This window comes from Bombina bombina, chromosome 11 (genome assembly GCF_027579735.1).
Source record: "Bombina bombina isolate aBomBom1 chromosome 11, aBomBom1.pri, whole genome shotgun sequence".
In the NCBI taxonomy this organism is placed as follows: domain Eukaryota; kingdom Metazoa; phylum Chordata; class Amphibia; order Anura; family Bombinatoridae; genus Bombina; species Bombina bombina.
The window spans coordinates 31,827,771-31,842,856 of record NC_069509.1 but is presented as its reverse complement, the minus strand read 5'-3'; the positions used below and the strand labels follow the sequence as shown (position 1 = coordinate 31,842,856).

The 15,086-nt window shown below is 43.5% G+C and overlaps 1 protein-coding gene and 1 pseudogene across 1 annotated transcript in view; both read left to right on the top strand.

The window, feature by feature from the left end:
- Nucleotides 1–2,841, top strand: part of LOC128641626 (interferon-induced very large GTPase 1-like) — a 76,325-nt pseudogene extending 73,484 nt beyond the window's left edge.
- Nucleotides 2,842–11,846: 9,005 nt separating this feature from the next.
- The window catches only part of LOC128642456 (interferon-induced very large GTPase 1-like), a 118,643-nt gene continuing 115,403 nt past the window's right edge, over nt 11,847–15,086 (top strand). Inside the window, exons 1-2 of the mRNA XM_053695226.1 lie at nt 11,847–11,920; nt 12,170–12,276. The gene's annotated coding sequence lies outside the window, so the exon portion shown is untranslated. The remainder of the gene's footprint in view (nt 11,921–12,169; nt 12,277–15,086) is intronic.

Here is a 15,086-nt window from a genome sequence, read left to right as displayed (position 1 = left end):
GACCCTCCAGAACCTCACATACATCCCCCACCCTTGTTCTCTGGCAAGAGGGCTGAATTTAGGGATTTTAAAAATGCCTGTCTGCTTTTTTTTTACAATGAAATCTCGCACATATCATTCTGAGAAATTGAAAGTTTATACCACAATATCTTATTTAACTGGTAAACCCAGGGCCTGGGCCAACCGGTTCTTTGAATGAAATAGCCCAATACTTGATTCTTTAGATCAATTTTTTACTGCCATGGCAGCACTGTATGAGGACACAAATAAACAAATAAATGCTGAGACTAAATTGCGCTCCCTAAAACAGGGGAAACGCCCAATTGAGGAGTTTATTACAGACTTTCAAATGTGGGCTGCTGATTCATTATGGAATAACATAAGTTTAAAAAACCAATTTAGACTTGGTCTAAGTGAATCATTAAAGGATGAGCTCTCTAGAGTTGGAATGCCAGATACCCTTGATGTCCTGATAAAGCTATCGACTACACTGGACCGCAGGTTGAGGGAACGTCGTGCTGAAAAATATTCCACAGATGTGTTTCCTAAAAGACCAGTAAGTCATGTAACTGAAAGATATGCTAACCAGAGTACCCCCATGGAAATTGGCACACTTAAGGGACCTCTGACACAAGAGGAGAAATTAAGGAGGAAATTATCTAACTTATGTCTATATTGTGCCAATAAAGAGCACACAGTCGCCACTTGTCCTATATTGAATCAACACAAGAAGGGTAAGGAAAAAATTATAAATACAATTACTCCCAATGAAATTGAATATAAACTGACTTTGTCCCTATCTTTACAGTGGGATCACCTACAGGTCAAGTCTAATGCTATTATAGACTCAGGAGCTTTTGGTTGTTTCATTGAGGCTGTGTTTGTTAAAAATAATAAAATTCCTTCCATTGCAAAACAAAACCCAATTTTTGTAAAGGTTATTGATGGTACTTTAATTCACAATGGGCCAATAACACACCACACTATACCTCTACTCATATCAACACCTAAAGGTCATACTGAATATATAAGTTTTGACATAATACCCAAATCTATACACACAGTTATACTAGGATACCCCTGGCTTACCAAACACAATCCCACAATTGACTGGTCTAAGAATGATATCCAATTTTTATCCCCATTCTGTAGCACTACCTGTTATCCACATCAGGTTATAGGTAATGTAAACATTGACATCCCATCTGACTACCAAGATCTAAGAGACGTATTTGATATTAAAGAAGCAGAGACTTTACCTCTGCATAGGATATATGACTGTCCCATTGACATTAAACCAGGCTCAGAAATCCCTTATGGTAAAATATATCCTCTATCTCAAAAAGAATTACAACATCTTAGAGAGTATTTAGATGAAAACCTAAAGAAAGGATTTATAGTACCTTCTACCTCACCTGCTGCTGCAGGGATTTTTTTTTGTCAGGAATAAGGATCAATCCATAAGAGCAATAATAGATTACAGAGCCCTTAACGCAGTAACAACAATTAAGAACCGTTACCCTCTACCACTCATCCCCAAACTTCTTGAACGTCTGAATGGCGCTAATATCTATACCAAATTGGATTTAAAAGGCGCATACAATTTGATCAGAATCAAGGAAGGGGATGAGTGGAAAACAGCCTTTAGGACCAGATATGGTCTGTTCGAGTATAAGGTAATGCCATTTGGGCTCTGCAACGCCCCCGGTACATTTCAGCATTTTATAAATGATATTTTTAGGGATCTTACAGATATTTGTGTAGTCATATATCTTGATGACATTTTGATATACTCAAAGAACAAACAAGAACATATAAAACATGTTAGATGGGTACTAACACGTTTACGTGATCATAGATTATTTGCTAAGTTAGAAAAATTACAATTTCACGTTCATAAAATTAAAATTTTTAGGATATATCATCACCCCTGACAAAATACAAATGGACCCAGACAAACTAACAGCAATCACAAATTGGCCAAGACCCTCAACTGTTAAGTCTCTTCAAAGAATTTTGGGTTTCACTAACTTCTACAGAAAATGTATCTTTAATTTCTCAGCTATTATCAAGCCATTGACTAATTTGACAAGAAAGAACATGAGATTTATATGGACACCTGAAGCAGAACAAGCCTTCGAATTTCTGAAAAAGAAATTTGTAACTGCACCAATTTTAAATCTCCCAGATCATTCTTGCCAATTTATTGTAGAAGTAGATGCATCAGATTCAGGAATAGGTGCAGTATTGTCTCAAAGAAAAGATGAAAAATCTAGACCACATCCTGTAGCTTTCTATTCAAGAACCCTGTTACCTGCTGAAGTCAACTACTCAATTGGTGACAAAGAATTGTTGGCCGTCAAATCAGCTCTAGAAACTTGGAGGCACATATTAGAAGGAACCTACAAACCATTTGTAATTTATACTGATCATAAAAATCTTCAGTATTTAAGAAATAACAAAACGCTTTCCTCCAGACAAGTCAGATGGGCACTATTTCTTGACAGGTTTGACTTCATAATCACCTACAGACCAGGATCCCAAAACGTTAAGGCAGACGCATTATCACGAATTAATGACAATACACAAAGAATAGAAAATACTATAAACCTCATACCGCCAAACAAAATAATAGGAACTTTAGGCTCACTTGAACAAGAGATTTTAAAAGAATTACAAACTGAAATTCCACTTGATAATGAACATTTGGTAAAGAATATCTCAGGATTATACTATTACCATGATAAACTCTACATTCCACAATCACTTCGCCATGCCATTTTACACCAGTTCCATGATGCACCTATCTCTGAACATTTGGGGGTCACAAAGACCAAATAATTAATTAAAAGACATTTCTGGTGGCCTAAAATAGACCATACAATCCAGGAATATGTCACCACCTGTGATATATGCGCAAGAAATAAGATTGAAACTAGAAAACCAGTCGGTTATCTAAACCCACTGCCCATACCCGAACAACCATGGACAACAGTATCAATGGATTTTATTGTTGTATTACCAGATTCAGAAGCACACAACACTATTTTAGTGGTAGTGGATCATCTGACAAAATTGGCACATTTCATCCCTCTAAAATCCCTACCAAACGCTACAGAAACAGCTGATTCATTTATAAATCAAATAGTACGACTACATGGTATACCCAGTTCAATCATAACAGATCGGGGAACTCAATTTACCTCCCATTTTTGGAGAGCCCTCTGTCACAAACTTAAGATTAACTTTAAATTCTCAACTTCATACCACCCTCAGACAAATGGTTTTACAGAGAGAGTGAACCAGATACTAGAGCAGTATCTTAGATGCTACATCTCCCACCTGCAAGATGATTGGTTAAAATATTTACCTATGGCAGAGTTCTCTTATAATAACTCTATATCTAGTTCAACTAATACAACTCCTTTCTTTGCCACTTATGGTTACCACCCACAAATTATATCTATATCTCAAGCAAACACCAATTCACCTGCAGCAAAAAAATATTCAGACAATCTCAAGGAGGGTTTAATTCTTCTAAAGAAACATTTACAGGATGCCAAAAGAAACCAGAAATATTACTATGACTTAAGGCATAGACCCAGTCCTGATTATAAAATTGGAGATAAGGTTTGGCTCTCAACTAAATATCTGAAACTAGCTATACCATCTAAAAAACTTGGAAATCAATTTATTGGTCCGTTTTCCATCAAACGGATTGTGAACACATCAACTGTTGTATTGGATCTCCCTGTTAAGTATAAAGTCCATCCGACTTTTCATGTATCCCTTTTGAAGCCATACCACTCAAACACTAATCCACATCGTGCTAAGATACCTCCACCTCCGGTTCATTTCGAGGATCATGATGAGTTTGAAGTGGAAGCAATTCTTGATTCTCGTATCAACAGAAGAAGAATCGAATACTTAATTAGATGGGAAGGTTATGGACCAGAAGAGGACTCGTGGATCCCCGGAGATCAGATTAACGCCCCTGATTTATTCACAGCTTTCCATGAAAGGTACCCTCACAAACCTCGGGTCGAATCCTCGGAGAGGATTCCTTAAGGAGGGGGATCTGTAAGAATGCTGTACCTTTAAGTCTCTCTCCACCCCTTTCTCTCCTAAGCTACTTAACCTCACTTCCTTTGAGCAGACATTGCTTGAGTTTTTTGTTAATAGTCTAGCTGTATCTTACTCTGGATTTAACAACCTCAAATCAGGCTACCTTTTCATAAGAATTTTGGAACATTTATTCAGTTTCCTTTTTGTTTCAAACAGTGATTTATTTGCTGTTTTCCTCAATTCATTCCTGAGTGATTTCCTGTGCCTATCAGCCTCATTTTGGCTTCTGACCTCCTGTCAGCTTGCTAGGAATCCTGCTTACAAGGAACTTTGTGAATCTACACACATCTCTGAAGCAGCTGGGATATTTGGATAACAAACCTCCATTTAACAGACTGCAATCCTCTTCATTTCAGCTCCCTGTTGTGCATCTATTTGCAAGCCTGAAATCGCAAGTATAACTTTTGTATAAGGAATTACCTGACTTTGCTTGCTTGAACTTTTACTACTATATTTCTGTGCTTTGCTTGAAACAAACCTCTTGTTCTCACATTCAGAAACATTTGTATACATGTTCCTGAACTCTAAAATATTATTCAAAGTATCTATTGCTAGGCATATATTTATATTACTTGCTTGTCTCTGCACAATTTGTTTTCATGTTAAATGAGAACCCTTGCAACACTTAATTAAATCTGCTGATTTTGTTCATTGCTAAGGTTAATAACATTTTTCCTTAGAAGCAAATCTCAGCTACAAAACTACAATTTATAAACACAAGATTTTAACACACATACTGTTAAAACCTTACAGCCTGCTACCTCCAGCGCAGGCTCCGGTTGTGGCCTAGCGTCGGCCAATCCCACTTCCGGTTTGACGTCTGCTGCGTGTGACGTCACTTCCGGTGTCATTGCGAGCAGACGGCCGGAACAGGGAGCGGCAAGAGGTGCTCCGGGGGCAAGAAAGAGGCCTAGCCGGGTACTCGCCACAGGTGAGTGGGGAGTATCCAGGCAGGCCTGCTCCACTGCGCATCGCTCTGCAGCCTTAGAGACTGGAAGTAGAGCACCATTAGTACAGAGGGGGCGTGGCTTGCAACGAGGGAGGCTTAGAGGGACTAAGTTTGGTAGGCATGAGTATGTGGGGGTACGCAGCGCCCAAAGGGGGTGTCAGAGAGCACACAAGGGGATTCATGATAATGCTGCATTTGTTCACCAACCAGAAGAGAGTGTGGCAGCGGTTGATGTGAATGAGGGGATGGTGCAGCAAGTAAGTGCAGGGGTGCTGCGCGGCTCTAGGGGTAATGCTGAGGCTGCTCAGGGAACAAGCGCTGAGGTAGTGCACGGCTCTAGGGTCATGACCACCCAGACAAGGTCAGTGAATGAATGGGGTGGGGCTCATGTTGTGGAGTGTGCGAGTGGGGTTTCCATTAGGGCCGGTGCTAGCACATCTACCCCCTTTTCGGGGCGGCAGCCAAGGGGGGCATGTGGCAGGCCTGGATACTCCCCTCTCGTTAATTTCTTCCTTGCAGGATTCAATGGCTTCAGCGCCAGTGGCGGAGACCTCCAGCGCAGCAGGAGCAGCGACAGCGGTGCAGGCAGCAGGAAGAGGATCAGCGGGAGCAGCATCCGAATCCACAGAACCTTCCACCTCTGCAGCTGGTGAGAGAAATTTTTTGCAAATGTCACACACCATTGACACTGACTATAGCACTGATTCAGACTCAGATGGGGGAAGGAAGCTAGGGCTTAATAGCAAGGGGCAGCGTCGCATGTTTAGGATGCTGAAGCTACTAGTTGCTGAGCGAAATCAGGCTAGGGGTCTAGGCAGTGCAGATCATTCTCTGCTGCCAGCAGCGCAGAGCTTCTCTGTGGCCTCCACGAGCAGCGCTGCGGGAGTGGCTAGTGGCGTACAGGTGCAGGAACAAGCGGTCAGCGTGAGGAAGGTGGCTCTGCAAGGGGATTCATACCCCTGTAAGATCCACTGCCTACATGCACATCTCAAGCCCAAGACGGTTCAGAAAATTCGTGATCACAGATATGTGAACATGCTTGAGCTGTCGCTGGAAGCACAGTGCGACAAAGAGCGCAGCGAGGATGGTACTGGACCAAAGAAGATCCAGCGTCCTGATACTTTTGAAGAATGGAGGCGGTGCTTCCGTGTCTTCTCCTCATGTTACATAGAACAGCGGCCGGAGTACGCGGAAATTATAGAATGCATTTATAACAGGTATGGGGAAGGCATGTGGAGAGCCTACGATAGCGAATTCAGGAGGAAAATGGTCAGGAACCCCGTACTTAATTTCGAGGTCAAGGACTTGGACTTATGGTCGCTACTTGTACCCGAGAAAGGGGGGGTCACTGATGCGAGCGGGTCCCCCTAGGCCACAGGGGCTGGTCAAGCGGCGGGGCAGGGAGTGTTGACGGTACAATGAGAAGCAGTGTGATAAAGGGGCATCCTGCTCCTTTCACCATGCCTGCATGTTCTGCGGCGGACAACATCCTGGTTCTGACTGTCCAAAGCGGAAAGAGAGTGGAGCTTACCGCGGGACAAATAAAGGGGGGTTGGGAAAAAAGAGCTCCAACACCCTTGAGGCTGGACGCAATTAGGCCTTGGTTGGCGGCCTACCCAAATAGGGAGGCGGCTAGCCGACTTCTGGAGGGGATTAATGAGGGCTTTCGGATACCAACCATGGGTGCAGTGGTTGGGTCGGCCTCACACAAAAATTTAAAATCGGCCTATGAGATGCCGGGTGGAAGTACGGGCTAAATTGGGCAAGGAAATCGGTCTTAGGAGATTCGTGGGTCCGTTTGATAGGCCTCCCATTCCCGCGCTGGTTATTTCACCACTGGGTGTGGTCCCTAAGAAGGACCCGGGGAAATTTCGCCTGATACAGCATTTGTCATATCCGAAAAGGCGGGTCCGTCAACGACGCGATCGACCTGATGATAAGCTCGGTGTCATATCAATCCTTTGATCAGGCATTGGAGTTGGTTATAGCAGCGGGGCCGGGCGCGCTGCTGGCTAAGATGGACATTGAGTCTGCCTTTTGATTACTCCCCATACACCCCACGTCATTCAGATTGATGGGTTGTAAGTTCGAAGGCAGTTATTTTGTCGACAAATGCCTGCCCATGGATTGTTCGCTATCCTGCGCTTACTTCGAGGAATTTAGCACGTTCTTGCATTGGGCGATCGTGACAGAGGCAGGCGGGGGAGTGGTCGCCCACTACCTCGATGATTTCCTGCTGGTGGGCAGCACGGAAACTCGGGAATGCGAACGACTCATGACAGTAATGAGGGGATTAATGGTGCGATTCGGCGGACCGCTGGCTGAGGATAAGACGCAGGGCCCATGTACGAGACTCACGTACTTGGGGATCGAGATAGACACTGCTGCAAGGCTATGTCGTCTTCCCACCGATAAAGTGGATGCCATGCTCACAGCGGTATGCAATGCGATGGCTGCCAGGAGCATGCCCATGAAGGAACTGCAATCAGTTTTGGGGCTTCTCAATTTTGCATGCAAAATCATACCCATGGGTCGCGTGTTCAATAGGAGGATGGAAGCTATGCTTTCCCCCCCCAAAAGTGTGAGGAGGGTCGCTGTTTCGGAAGATATGCGGGAAGACCTTAAGGTATGGGAGCATTTCCTGCGGGAGTTTAATGGAACGCTGCTATGGCGGGCCCCCCGGGCCTTCAGTCAGACAGTCCATCTGCTGACGGACGCAGCTGGGGCATTCAGCTATGGAGCTTACCTTGATGGGCAATGGAGGGGCCTGACCAGGAACCTAACACTCCTGGATCTCTTTCCCATAGTCGTGGCTATGGAGCTCTGGGGACCGGTCCTAAAGGACCGGTTTATTGTGTTTTGGACAGACAATGCTAGTGTTGTGTTCGCCATAAATAGATTGTCGGCTTCATCACCAATAGTTTTTAGATACTTGCGCCAGCTGGTGCTTAGGTGCTTGCAATACAATGTTCAGTTTGCTGCGAGACACATCCCAGGGGGTCAATAACACCTTGGCGGACGCACTATCAAGGTTCCAATGGGAGCAGTTCCGCAGACTGGCTCCCAACGCGTCTGCAGCTGGCTTACCGTGTCCCCCCTCTATTTGGCAGTTGGCGGGGCATGGAAGTCAGTAGGGCATCTGGTGCAGGCGTCCCTGGCACCGAACACTTGGAGGGCTTATTCACAACACTGGGGTGAGTGGGTAGGTTATTGTCTTGAGCAGGGCACCGCAGTTGGGGGAGCCCCTAAGGAGCTGTTCTTGGAGTGGCTCGCCGGTTGGAATAGGCAGGGGATTTCTAAAGGTGCTATAGCTAACAAGATAGCAGCTATCTCCTTTTTCTGTAATCTGTTAGAGTTGCCTAACATTACGAAGGGGTTTATGGTACGGCAAGTGATTAAGGGTTGGGGCAGGTTAGAAGGCAGGGCGAGAGATGCCCGGGAGCCAGTGACGTTGTGCAGGTTAACCAAACTGCTCAATGCCATCATGGATGTTTGCATTGAACCCGGAGAAAAGGAGCTGTTTCAGTGCGCCTTTTCTTTGGCATTTTTTGCTGCCCTTAGGCCGAGGGAGTTGGTCACTGCCTCAAAGGAAGTGGTTAAGTCGGGAATGCAGTTGGCCCATGTCAAATGGGCTGGGGATAATCCTGTTATTGTTTATCCCACATTCAAAAACGAACCAGGAAGGGAGAGGGGCATGGTTGACCCTGACCCCTTCAGCCTCAGGTGCCTGCCCAGTATTGTTGACAAGGACCTATGTTGCGCAGCGCACACAGGGTCCTTCTCAGTTCCTGGTGCATTTGGATGGGTCCAACCTGTCCCGGTATCAATTTGCGGCGGTGCTAAAAAAGGTGGTGCTTGCGGCAGGTTTGGGGGATTGCAGAATAACTCCCCACTCTTTTCGGATAGGGGCTGCCACCAACACACAGCAGCGCTAGGTTGGAGGGGGGAGCACATACAGAGATTGGGTAGATGGAGGTCCCAATGTTATAAGTTGTACATGCGCCCGCCAGCGGAGGCGTAGTGGGTATGGGGGCCTACGCAGATAGCTACCGCGTTTTGCAGTTTTTCTGGTTGTGTTTTCCTTTGTTCGGTCCCTTAATCGTTGTAATCCATTTTAGGTGTGGCTACGGGTCCTACTCGAATCTGGATCATAGGGCACTCATACGTGCACTGGGTGGCCCTGAGGGCTCTCTCTCATCCAGAAGGGCAGCAACTGGGTCTACCGACATCAAAGGCATCAGTGCGGTGGTTGGGCCGTAGAGGCTTACAGTGGGATGGTTTGCCTGCCCTCCTCCAGGATGCTAGACATAGATGGGGGCAGCCCCATATTATCCTCCTCCACATGGGGGGTAACGACCTAGGATGCGCACCGGCGTTGGACCTCATCAATGCTATGAGGTCTGATGTCAGGTGGATCTGTACAACGTTCCCGGGGGTTAGGTTGGCTTGGTCCAACATAATTCCCCGGCTGCGTTGGAGATTTTTCCCCACACCTAGAGTAGCTTACAGGGTGAGAAAAAAAGTGAACAGTGAGATGGGTAGAGCAGTGTTGGCTGTAGGCGGTTTTGTGGTCCGCCATGAGCAGATCTGAGCAGATAAAAAAGGGCTGTATCGCCCAGACGGGGTACACCTGTCTGAAGAAGGGCTGGTGATCTTCTTGGCGGACCTCAAAAGGGCCTTGGTTAGTCATATTTAGCTGGTGGCGGCAAGAGTCCGGTTTGGAAGTGCCTGTCTCTTGTGGCGGGAGGTCGTAGCCATTAACAATTGAGGGCGGAGTCTGCAGAGGTGACAGTCGGGCTAATGGGCCGGGGTGATGTCCTCAGGTTGTGACCTGGGGGGCCCCTCCCCGCGGGTCTGCTGGCTGAAGATCCTTTAGGACGTCCACGCCTACTAGACGGAATGGGGTGGGGCCACGTTTTGCGGCCCCCCTTGGTATACGCAATTCCACAACACCTGGCTGCGACCTCCAGTCATATGGAACTTATAGTGATTATTTTACTAGGCCTCGAATGCCGCCACAGGTTAAATATTTAGTGACTTCCGTTGAGGTCAAGTTATTCAATTTGTTAATAAACATGACCATGATATGGTCTTAAATCCCAGCTCTCTGTGTCGTGTCTTTATTTGTTATATTAAGTAAGTTAAATAAGTGTTTGCAGGGGGTTGGAACTACCAAATACAGCATCAGCCCTTAGGGGAATGAAAGGTAGCAGAGTCTCCTGTAATGGAGTTAAGGGATGAGCATGACAGGCTAGTGAAAATCCCAGTGCAGTGTAGTAGCAACAATGTTGCAAAGTAAGGGGAGGTCTTAGGCTTACCACTTATAAGGGAAGTTCTGGAACAATCTGGCCTCTTGTACCTGGGATTTTCAAGGAGAAAGTTTCCCTCCCAACCCTCTTTGTTCTTGATGGTTGATAAAGTCAACATGTCGATGGCGTCATTCAGGCAGATGGCTTCCTAGTAGGTTGCTGGTCTTTAGATGCGAAAGGCAGGGATAGGGTTAGTTGGCCTAGTCGTTGTAAGACCTTAGCTGTAATTTTAGGTGCTTCCTGGAAGGAGCATTGCTGCAAGGCTTTGCTACACCAGTGCCTTAGAGGTAGAAGCGCATCATAAGATACATACATCTCCTAGCGGCGGGAGGTCGTAGCCATTAACAATTGAGGGCGGAGTCTGCAGAGGTGACAGTCGGGCTAATGGGCGGGGGTGATATCCTCAGGTTGTGACCTGGGGGGCCCCGCCCCGCGGGTCTGCTGGCTAAAGATCCTTTAGGACGTCTGCGCCTACTAGACGGAATGGGGTGGGGCCACGTTTTATGGCCCCCCTTGGTATACGCAATTCCACAACACCTGGCTGCGACCTCCGGTCATATGGAGCTTATAGTGATTATTTTACTAGGCCTTGAATGCCGCCACAGGTTAAATATTTAGTGACTTCCGTTGAAGTCCAATTATTCAATTTGTTAATAAACATGACCATGATATGGTCTTAAATCTCAGCTCTCTGTGTCGTGTCTTTATTTGTTATATTAAGTAAGTTAAATAAGTGTTTGCAGGGGGTTGGAACTAGCAAATACAGCATCAGCCCTTATGTGTTTGTTCCTGTTTGTGTATGTGTGAGCAAGAGTGTGTTTGTTCCTGTTTGTGTATGTGTGAGCAAGAGTCTGTAAGTTTGCATGCTTTAGAAAGAGTGCAAGTTTGTTTGTGTGTGTGTGTGTGTGAGCATTTGTGTGTCAGTGTGAGTTTGTATTTCAGAAAAAGTGTGATGTAAGTGTATATGTATGCATGTGTGTGTAAATAAAATGTTTTCTCATCATATTGCAGGCAGCACCAAAAAATATATTTTTGGTCTGGCTTTTAGATTTTTGAATCAAATTTATTATGCCCTGCCTTATATCTAAGTACTCACTTCAGTCACTCTTAAAACCAATGAGCTACCATGTTTAAAAATATGTTTAGCTCATGTGTACAGCAAGCGACTGTGTCTGCTTCACTGATATTATTATGTTTAGGGCATTTTATTTTTTTGCCCCCCCCCCCCCCATGAAAAATATCCACACACACACCCTCAACCTTCACAGATATGTTGTGTGATACTTTAACTCAGGAGGGCTACTCAGTGAACTCTCCACTACACACCCCTCTTTAGTTTTCATTTTTAAAGAAACGAAACTAAAAGAACAAATATGCAACTGATACATTTCATACCAGCTCAGGAAACAAAACTAAAATAATACATTTGCATCTAAAACATTTAATACCTGCCCACTTCAGGAAGCAGACTCTGCTGTATGATGTGGAATGTATTTTAGTCAGGCTGATGTTTCATTTGGTGTGTGGGAAAACTGAGGTAACATTTATTTAATATTATCTATATCATCTATCTATCTATCTATCTATCTATCTATCTATCTATCTATCTATCTATCTATTAATGACTAGCTAGGAGTTGAGAAACCAACAATATCTTATCACATTGCTGTGATTAATATGATTACTATTAATATAGCATTAACTTAATGTTTATTGATATACATTTTAATGTGAATTATGTAGCAGTGTTTTATGTGAATGAAACCCATGTTTTTATGTTTTACAGAGAAAAAGTATGCTGTTCGCAACCCTATATACAAAAGGGGACATTTAGTACCAGATTTTGACCAGATCATATAAGCTCATCTGCCTAAATTAAGGCAAACCCCTAAGGTAAGTTCAATTCTAATATATTTAAATATGTAATGTATTTAAAATGACTTATACTGGGGATAGTAGTAGATTCATTATTATTACAAGTTTTACATAAATTTTACAGTATGTCTTCCTATATGCTATTAGTATATATATATATATATATATATATATATATATATATATATATATATATAATCCAATTAGCACGTGTTCCAGCACTCCAGCTTCAACTAATAATGAAGCACCTGGGTGCAATCCTCAATGGATTGTAGATAAGAGCTAGGAAAGGGAGGGCACTCTCAGGATTTATATACATCAAAGTTAGTTTATTGTTTATAACTACAACGTTAGAAAGTCATAAAGATAGGTTGACGTTTCGGCTTACATAGAAGCCTTCATCAAGACAGATGAACAACTGTTAAACGAAGAAGAAAAAATAACAGATTTAAAAACACAAAACACAGCATCAATACGTAATCCCACCACCAAATTGTTTGCAGGCAGAAAAATAAACCCACAAATAATGAAAATAAACATAGAAAAAATAAAAATAAAAATAAGGCAAATCCATACACATAGCGCTAGGAGATACAACAATACAGTCCCTCCAATACTCTCAATCTGCTCTGGATATAGCAAACAAAGCGTATGTAGCCCAATTGTAGGGGAAACACCATACGGCTGCACAGTTTATGTGTTATGCAAAGACCGGTATACGCTGGCCTGCCATATACATAAAAGTCCCTTTTGAAGGGTCTTTTTTTTTACCGGTCACTTTGCATAACACATAAACTGTGCATGCCGTATGGTGTTTCACCTACAATTGGGCTACATACGCTTTGTTTGCTTGCTAATATTATAATATATACCCCACCAGTGTATATCCAGAGCAGATTGAGAGTATTGGAGGGACTGTATTGTTGTATCTCCTAGCGCTATGTGTATGGGTTTGCCTTATTTTTATTTTTATTTTTTTCTATGTTTATTTTCATTATTTGTGGGTTTATTTTTCTGCCTGCAAACAATTTGGGGGTGGGATTACGTATTGATGCTGTGTTTTGGGTTTTTAAATCTGTTATTTTTTCTTCTTTGTTTAACAGTTGTTCATCTGTCTTGATGAAGGCTTCTATGTAAGCCGAAACGTCGACCTATCTTTATGACTTTCTAACGTTGTTGTTATAAACAATAAACTAACTTTGATGTATATAAATCCTGAGAGTGCCCTCCCTTTCCTAGCTCATATATATATATATATATATATATATATTGGTAAAAAGGAATAATAAAAGAGCCATTGGGGCATGTTTATCAAGCTCCGTATGGAGCTTGATGCCCCGTGTTTCCGGTGAGCCTTTAGGCTCGCCGGAAAGAGAAGTTATGAAGCAGCGGTCTAAAGACCGCTGCTCCATAACCCGTCTGCCTGCTCTGAGGTGGCGGACAGAAATCAACCTGATCGAATACGATCAGGTTGATTGACAACCCCTGCTAGCGACTGATTAGTCGTGAATCTGCAGGGGGCGGCATTGCACCAGCAGTTCACAAGAACTGCTGGTGCAATGATAAATGCTGAGAGCGTATGCCGCCAGCATTTATTGATGTGCATTGGACATGATCCGCAATATCGGATCATGTCCGCTCGCACATTAATAAATAGGCCCCATTGACTCATACTTATTAGGGCATGTTACCTCATTAGAAAGAGGGAATCTCCTTGTTCAACTAATGTGTCACATAATCCTCTAATAATCAAGTATCACGTAGAGCACTGGGAATTTAAATATGGACTAGCTGACATTTTTATGACAACTGGCACCTGTGTGGATTAGGGGTGCTAAAGTAATGAGTGGGGTTGTATAGCACAGTAGTATTGTCTAGAACCCCAACTATATTAATTTTACATAAAGAGAGAATGGAATGTACCGTAATGAGGGACAACATGACAAAATAAAAGCTTGAGGATATAGAAAATAATTGGGGAGAGAGTTTGACAGAAACAGAAAGAAAATGATGAATAAAACAAATGGTTGAGGTGGAGTTAGATGATCTGCTGGAGATGTCACTGAAGCTCTGTCCCTGTATTGGAGATACCATTGTTATTTTGCATGATTTGGGGGATCCAATAGATGCTGGTAGAAGTGTATTGGAAGTGTTAGATTATTTGACACTGCTGATTTCTTTCTCCTGTTGATACAGAGGGAATTTGGGCAAACAAAAGGTTGCCTTTCTCTTCAGAACAGAAATCTGCCATCTTGTGTGACATGCTGCAGGGGTTTGCTGTCCAACTTGTAATCATTGTTTCAAATACCAGTAAGATCTGTCTTCTGCTAGTTACTGCAGAGCTTCTACTGCATGTGCCTAGTTGTTTGCTTGGAGTCTCAGAGATGTCTGTTGGCGGATACCGCTGTCTGTTATGAAACTATTTTTCTTGTTCCATTATGAAACAGCCTTGGGATGTCTTGATTAGTGTTATCCTCCCTTCATATGACATTCTGGAAGTCTGCTCTATTGCCTGTGGGTTGGTAATTGCCTCTACAGCTATATATCAAGCTATTGCTGAATGTAATGGGCTTCGAACTTGGAAGGGCTGCACTATGGACTGTTGGTGTGTGTTGTTGGTGAGAGCTATAAGGGCAGCTAAGTATTTTTGTCTTTATGCTTGATTCCCTGCACAGTGGAGTTGATCTGCTCTGAGGTTTCTGAGCTATCTGCAGAGGGGTGAAGTTGGAGGAATCTAGGGATGTTTGTCATATGTCTGTTGGAACTTTTATCTAGATATAATTTACCTACAAACACTTTTTTCTCAACATCTGTCTCATATCTCTTCT